This window comes from Sceloporus undulatus, chromosome 1 (assembly GCF_019175285.1).
Source record: "Sceloporus undulatus isolate JIND9_A2432 ecotype Alabama chromosome 1, SceUnd_v1.1, whole genome shotgun sequence".
NCBI classification, from domain to species: domain Eukaryota; kingdom Metazoa; phylum Chordata; class Lepidosauria; order Squamata; family Phrynosomatidae; genus Sceloporus; species Sceloporus undulatus.
Genome location: NC_056522.1, coordinates 221,071,982 through 221,080,965, shown reverse-complemented (window position 1 = coordinate 221,080,965; position 8,984 = coordinate 221,071,982).

Here is an 8,984-nt window from a genome sequence, read left to right as displayed (position 1 = left end):
CGGGTAAATTAAATATGTAATATTGTACAGCAAAATTTAATTAATAAATATATGTCCAGTATAGATAGTAGAGACTACTCTCCTGGTATCTGAATGCAGTGTATTCAGGTTTCCATATTATTTGCAAGGACATTGCTTCTACAGGTTTCACCATAATTCCACTGTATCTCTCAATGAGGCAATGATGTTAAGTGAGGCATTCTATAAAACTCAGTTGAAGATCTGATCCTATGGGATATATTCTATAACTCTTGCTCAGCCATAATTCCTGTTCCTCATATAATATTGATGTGACCAGGAGTAAACAGCTGAATAAGGCTGTGTGGTTTATTGCTAAAGTATCTGACAGAGTAACATGACACAGTAGATCAAGGCCTCACTCTAATCCTCCCGTTGTAAATAATGTGCTTGCTTTGTTCTTTTGCAGCTTGGAAAAGTACAACTTAACTTTTCTTGTTGCCCTGCTATCTTTACTGCATTATGTCTAAGAGAATTTTGGCTACAATCTCTTTCGCACTCTCTTTCTCACATAAGCCAATGTGGTATAGTGGTTTGAGTCCAGGAGAACTGGGTTAGAATGTTTGCTTGTCCATAGAAACCTACTGGATGACCTCAGGCAAGCCACACTCTCTCAGCCTCAGAGAGTGGCAAAGGCAAAAAAAAAAAAAAAAAAAACACCCTCTGAACAAATCTTGCCAAGAAAATCCGAGCATAGGCTCATTTTGGGGTTGGCGTAAGTCAGAAAGGACTTGACGTCTGGTAAATCTACCTACCTACTTACCTATCTACTGTTAAATTTGAATTCTGCTTCTATTTGGAAACAGGGTGAGGGAGAGTGTTTCATTTCCACTTGCCCTGTGCCAATCAAAATCTCACATTCCCCCAGCAATTCCCTGGGCTCTTTCCTATCACACTTTTCAAGATGACATCACAATGTCTAACAGCACTTCATGGTACTGATAGGTATTGTGACTGTTTTCCCTTCGGTTTAATTGGAATACATCCAGCTATCCTATGTAGAAACACAGTCCTGTGCAGTGAGAGTTTAGCAGCTGCCCGACTTTGCTCAACTCAAACTGGGGAAGTGCTCCATTTCGCTTCTTCATAAGTATTGGATGGGCAGCGAGGAAGCCTGCAAATGACTCCATCTTTTTTTAATAGTAGAAAACAGACGGGGCCAGGTGCAGAACTTCCCTGTCTGTGGAAAAGTCAGCATCATCAGCACTTGGCTAGTGACTGGGCTATTTGCCATCTCATGCATAGCAGCAGTAGGCTCCATGCTCGCTTTGTGCTATGGCATGCAGAAAGTGACCTCCGAGCCACACGTAGGAGGCCCTTGCATTTAATTGCAAAGAAAGCTTATATTCAAGGCCAATAATAAATCTTTGCTGTTTGGAACTACAGTTCCCACACCCCCACCCACACCCCAGCCAGCAGCCCCCTTAACCATGCTGGCTGGAGGATTCTGGGAAGTATAGTTTAAAAGGGTAACCTTCCCAAGCTCTAGCCTTGAACCTCTCCACATTTTCAGATACTGAGAAACATTTTAAAACATAGTAATATTATGGATTATTAGGGGCACTGATATTAGGAGGAAGATTAAGTGATGCTATACAGAAAATCCCCGGTCTAAAATTATTACAGATTGAATTTCCCTTATCTGGAATTCTAAAATCCTAACTGCTGCCAAAAACAAAACAAAAACGCCAAAAAACAAAACTTGTTTCATGGGTGTCTGAGGCAGTGCCACCTTTGCTTTCATGAACAAAATTATTAAAAATATTAGATAACATTACCTTCAGGCTATTTTGTATAAGAAACATCAACAAAATTTTGTGTTTAGACTTGGGTCCCATCTCCCTATATATGTATATGCAAAATACAGCTATTCCAAAATCCAACACACATAGACCCTCAAAAAAACAAAACAAAACAAAAAAACCAAAATCCCAAGCACTTGTGGTCCCAAGCACTTCAGATAATGTAGACTCAATCTGTATTCGGTTCCATTAGCAGCATGGTATCCAGCAGTCCATATTTCTCTTTGCTTTTTTAAAAAAATTAAATTTTGCTATATTACAACATAAAGTTACAAACAAACAACTATCTGTATCTTCATAAACAGTTCATGATTTATGATAGTTCAGTTTTCAAAAATAAATAAACAAGTATACTTCCGATGTATAACATTCATCTTGTGTTTTTATTACTGCCCTGTATACTGTTTCCTTATAAATTTAATATTCCTAGATAACTCCGGTATATTTGTCTCTTTATTAATTTACACCTCCCTATCCTTTTCATAGTTAGATAATACTTCTTTATAAATTTATATTGCTGCCTATGTTATTTTATATCTCTTTCCAGCATTTACCACAACAAATCTTTAATGCCTCCCATTCCTTTTTGATTTTTTCCTCATCCTTTCCATGAATAATGTTTGTTAGCCTATCCATTTCCATCATGTCATGAAGTTTTAATAACCACTCATCGGTCGATGGAATCTCATTTGATTTCCAATACTGTGCCAGAAGCAACCTTCCAGCTGTTGTCATATAGAGAATTTTGCGCCAATGAAGGCCTTCAATTTTCTTTGGGATTTTATTTGTCATATTTAAAAGATAGAGTTCAGGAATTTTTTCAAGGCTTATACCAAGAATTTTAGTTATTAATAGGTGGATTTGATTCCACCTATTAATAACTTTTCTTTATATTTCTTTATCCTTGGGTATGCCCACCAAACATGTAACCAGGTTCCTTTTGCTTTCAAACATTTCCAGTACTGATTACTCTTTCCTTTATTGATTTTTGTAATCTTTGCTAGAGTCAGATGCCACCAGAATTCCATTTTTTTGATGTTTTCATGGAGATTTTGAAAAGCTGTAAACTTTAATGATTTTTCCCTGGCATTCTGCTAGCTTTCCAGATCAATTGTTCTGCTGAAATCTCTAGCCCATTGAATCATGGAGTCCTTTACAACTTCCTGTTCCACCTTTCTTTGTAACAAAATTTTATATAATTTAGATGTTAATTTCTTTTTTCCTTTTAGAAGTATATTATCCAATTCCATATTCTCCGAGAATGTTTCTCTTTGCTTTTTGCAGGCTGAATCTAATTTGTGCAACACTGTAAAGAATGTGAGAATTTTACAATCCAAATTGGTGTAATAAATATTCCCGATCCAGTTTTAACCACTTACAGCAATATTCACATCAAAACACGTGTACTGTTGCTTCCTACTAGTTAGGTTCATGTCACAATGGATGCATGTGCAGTTTCAGAAGCCTTGGCTCTCTTGATAAATCTTGTCATGCCTCCAGAGCATCTTTGATGCTCTTGAGACATATATTTAGTTAAGATGATATTAGGTTTTCTATGTATTAGTTTAAGAGGGGAAATACAGCTTTAAGAAAGACAAGGATTTTGGGAAATCTCAGGGTCTTATGCTGTCTCCCTCTAGTTAGTTTCAGTAAGATTTCAGCCAAGTCAGACCTGGAGAGAGTATTTTCCTTTGACAAAAAGATAAGTCCACAAAAGAAGAAAGATAGTCCTCAGAAGAAGAAAGATAAAATCCACCAAGAAGAGAACAAGGTATTTAGGAAGGACTATTAAAAAAGGAGATCAGTTTTGTGTTTTTTGTGTTATAACCAGTAAAGCTTTTGGAAACTTAAGAAATTTGTGGACAAGTCTTTTGTTCTGGCTGTGATCCCGAGAGCCAGAGGCCTTACTACACTCAAAGTCCATAGCATCGCTCTTGGGACAAAACAAATCTGGAGGAAATTCTATAACAGTACCAGAATACTGTAAAGTCAGATGCATAGGTAATCTTGGTTCTTACTGCATTTTTATCTCACTTGCCCACTAAAATATTGCACCGAAGGCAGCCAAGTTTTTAAAATATCACAAAATAGTGAACTAAGTACTACTCTTACAAGGGAAAGTTCCGATTTATTCACTTATTTTGCAATGATTTCATTTATTTTGCAGAAAGTTCAAACATAACCATTACTCAATCCTTGTTTTTTGGATTCTTCCCACCCAATGGATCAAAATGGCTACCTGATTTTTTTTCATCTTTTAGGTGAAAGGATTCATACCTTCAAACTGTTCTACAGCATCATCTACTCAGCTCATTTGTCAAGCCACTTACTTCTCAGTCCGCTTACATTTGAGTCAAGTGCTGAATAGTGCTTCTAGCAAACAAATGGGCTTACAAGGCTTTCCCACAAAACCAGCATGGGGACAAAGACAATATTTGTCCCGTTTGGATCAAATACAAGTCCTATTTAATTGTGAATACATTGGGCCCTATAGAAAACACTTTTGAGAAACTGGTCCCTGCATGGCATAACCAGTAAACAAACAGCAAGCAGACTCTAAAATGTTAATCCAATAACATCAAAAATCCACCAAATGGTGATACCTTTATTGAGCCTACCAAAATGCACAATATACATGTTGCAAGTTTTCAAAGCTCCGAAAGATGTTAAAAACCGAACAGGAGGGAAAAAATGAAGAAGTTAGTCATAGGCCTGTATTATTTTTTCTTAGTTCAGATGATATGGAGGGGTATCTCTTGTAGGCTGGCACCTCCCCCTTCTGTAGCAACTGGGAGATTCTCAAAGTCCAGGAAATTTAACATTCATTTGCAACACAAAAAGAACTTCCTTTGCAATCCAATATTTCTCCAACTTTTGTGAGCCCACAGACCCCTTTATTAGGCAGAGGACGCTGAATTTCTCAAGAAGCCTTCATGCGTTTACATCAGGAAAACTTTAGATGGTGTTAAGGTAAAACTAATTTTAGGGGGGTAAATGTTTTACCTTTGTGGGAGGAAGAAACCTCAAATAGTAAGGTCCCAGTTCACTGGCTTTCTTTAGGAGTCCCATTGCTGCTATAATGTGGTATCTTGGTTAAGCACAAGACTAACCACTGACACTGAATGAATGTGGAAGCATTATTCAAAGTACAGCTGCTAGGGAAAGTGTTTGAAGTCTGGGTGATTATTTTAGTAATATTTTTTATTTATAATTGATTTTCTTCAAAGTTAGAAAAAACATAGCTGAGCTGAAAAGAAAATATGGGAAAAGAGGGTGTAAATATTTCTTGTTTCAAGTGCAGAAGGCAAATGTCACATTTACTCTTGTTGCCTCCGTCATCTTCAACTGGATTCTTCCCAGTTGAGAAGAATCCCAAAAGGGTTGTAAAGGATTTCCTCACTGTTTATGCAGTGATCATATATGGCTGTTACATCACATCACATATCATATCGTATTTATTTGTATCCCGCTCTTTTCCCAGACCTGGGACTCAGAGCAACTCACAACATTAAAAGAGACAGTATTTCTAAGAACAGCTGTTGCTTATTAGGCACCACAAATGTTTATAACAACCATTTAGTGAGTAAGTGATAATTATGTTCTTATAAAGTACTGTCAGTCTTCCCATATCCACAGGAGTACCCAGTGTAACACTTTCACATGACAGAAAGGTGACCATATCTTTATAACAGCACTAATAGAATTAGGATTAAATAGCTGTTAGGATTCACTGAATGATATGCAATATGATGCTATCCCTATTATTTCCTAGTGATTTTATTTTAAAAAACAGTATTTCCACCTAATATCAAAAGTCCAGCCGTATAGTGGTAAACACCGGCACAACAACTCCCTTGATATATTGCAGCACGATGGTGCCTACTTTGATAGAAATTAGATTTGTTTTTAATTTCTTGAAGGTTGTGTTGACTTCCATCTCCTCCAGGTTGTTTTGTTTTAAGAGAGGGCATGTATGTTTGTGTAATCATTTTGTTTTCAGCCCAGGGACTATGAGTGAACCCAGAATTATAAACAAAATGTTTTCATTATAAAGAATACAACAGCTGAGGAAGATAGAAGACCACAGCCAAGCTTGAATCTACTGTGACCTTCCTCTCTCCCCTTTTGTTCATATGCCTTGAACCTTTTTTTGTCTTGTTTGTTTGTTTGCTGGAGAATTATCTGTAAAGCAATAATACCAACTAGGGTTACCAGAGTGCAAACTGGAGAGTGTTTGTCTACTTTTGATGGCTATGTAGGAAAGAGAATTTCAGCCAATATTGTTTGTTCTTTGGTTGTGTCACAAGCAACAGGGGCTAAAATCCTTACCTCTTCACAACCATTAAAGGTATAAGAGGCCTCTCCAGTTTTCAATCTAGCATCCCTAGACTACCAACAGAGTATTGGGACAGAGAAAAATGTCAAAGAAAGCCATGTAATGTTGTTGTTATTGCAGAGCTACTTTTCTCCATCATCTGTTGTGTGCATGCGACAAAGATTTCCAGCCATTGACCAACTATTATGCACAGTCTCATATTTGGGCTATTTCTAAACACAATTAGGTATCTTTGAATGAAATTTGTCTTGCATGAAGCCATCCCTCCAATTTTATTAAGGGAAAAAATAAAATTTCCAGCTATATGGCAGGTCACCAAAGTAGGGCCAACATTCAAAGACAAAGCATCTCCTGGTTTGCCATTGTGTATAAAAGCCCCAGACAATGCTGTTTACAGGGAGCAAAAGAACCATGGGCTGTTTTCACAGGACTGAGCATAATATTTAATTTTCTTTAAAACAGTCTGCAGATTTTGTAAAACATTACTGTATAGTGAATTGAATACCACTGTAGCTCCGCCTTCTCCCATACTCTGTTATACAATCAAATGATTATTATTTATAGCAAGTGTCACTCACTGTGCAAGCCAAGACAGCTGCTGTAACTGTTCACACAAAAGGTTTCCATATCCAAGCGCTTAACTGCATCATCAACAAGCCACCTGCTGTAATGCCCATTACGCAGCATATTAGTTTTATCTCGTGAGCTCATCCCACATTTACTAGGAAGTGTGACCTCTGTTTTGATCTCAATATAAAAAGGTCCCAAATACCACAACATCTAAAGTCTTATTCTAACTGGCAAAGTATATCCTTTGTTGTTGTTGTTGTTGTTAAATGCCTTCAAGTTGATACCAACTCATGGTGACCTTGTGGATGAGACATTTCCAAGCCTCCCTGTCCTCCACCATTCTGCTTAGGTCCTGTAGTCATACTTGTGATCTCTTTAATAGGATCCATCCAACTCGCATGTGGTTTTCCTCCCTTTCTACATCCTGCCACCGTTCCTAGCATTATTGTCTTTTCCACCGAGACATACTTCCCATGATGTGGCCAAAGTACAACAACCTCAACTTTATCATCTTGACTTCCAGAGAGATTTCAGGCTTGGTCTGTTCTAAGACCCATTTGTGCGGCTTTTTGGATGTCCACAGTGTGCTCAGCACTCTTCTCCAGAACTACATATCAAATGAATTTATTTTCTTCTTATCTGCTTTCTTAACTGTCCAGCAATCAAATCTATACAAACTAATAGCAAATACAATGGCTTGGACGATTCTAAGGCTAGTTAGTGCTCAGTTGTGTATCTTTATTCTTTAGAATTTTTTCTCCTTCTTTCATAGCTGCCCTCCCCATTCCTAGTCTTTTGATTTCCTGACTGCTGTCTCTGTTCTGATCAATGTTTTATCCAAGGTATAGGCACTTTTACTATTTTGATTTCCTCATTGTCGTTGAATTTGTGTAGATCCTCCATGGTCATTATTTTTGTTTTTATCAGTAAGCCTGCCTTTTCACTTTCTTCTTGATTGTCCTTAGTAGCTGTTCCAGGTCTTTTCTGCTAGTAGTATGTTGTCGTCTATTTTAGATTGTTGATATTCCTTCCTCATATTTTCACTCCTCCTTCTTTTGTCTCCAAGCCTGCTCTTTCTACAATATTTTCTGCATACAACTGGAAGCAATAGTGTGAAAGGATGCAGCTTTTGCCAAGTGGGAACTACTCCGTTTCTCCATATTCTGTTCTAACTGTAGCTTCTTGTTAAAGCCACACAAAATGAGCACACTCATCCTACTCCAGCTAAAACTGGTGATAACAAAAACCCCATTAGAAGCCAAATAATTTATTTTCAACAGGATGCACTCAACTAGCTGGACTGGTGCTGCTACTTTAACCTTTGGCTCCTATGATGTCATTAGCTTTGGATCATAAAGAAATTGAAACATTTCCAATAAGTTCCCTTTAGAAATACCATCTTACAAAAACTGACAGTGAAACATCAGTCTCATTTGAATTTGTAAACAAGATATGTAAATTTGGCTTGGCAGTCAGCTCAATGTGGTTTGAACCTATATCAAGTGTTTGTTTAGGTTCTTTTGTTTTTAATGTTAAATATTTATAACATCCACTTTTAAAATCATTCAATCATAACAATTACACAATCCCACAATATATACCCTGCCCTAATAGCATAAAAAACATAACATATAAAATACACATCGATTTCCTACCTAACAGTTCTTGGTTGTACTTGTGATTGGCTGTCTCTTCTTTTTTATTTTTATGTTCTTTTACAATTACTTATATTTTCTTCTTCTATCCTCTATTTGTAATCTCAATCGGTTTTATAAAACACTCCTAACACAAATAGTTAATCTAGAAACCCTGTGACTGCTAAATTCCCCCCCCCCCCCCACCTTTCAGTCAAGTATTTTGTCAAAATGTTCCAATCCGTTTTAAAAATTTCCAATGATCCTTCTTTCATCAGAAAGAATAAGTGAATTAGAGGACATAAATGTCTAAAACTTCTGAGTTCTGAGCATATGGTTAGATGAAATTGGGAGCTGCATCATACAGATTTAAACTATTGGTCCATCTAATCTAGTACTATCATCCCAGCCAGCAGCAGGACCCAGTTTTGTTTTGTTTTTGTCCTATTTAATCTCACTCACTGGATATGCCAGTACAAAAAATTGGACTCATGTTTGAAGTTTTATTCTTTTACAATTTCTCCTCTTTCTAATTTCAGTTTCCTAAACACATGATTAATGCAGCTTCAGAACTAAATACAGTGGTACCCCGGGATACGAATTGATCGCGTTACGAAATTTCCG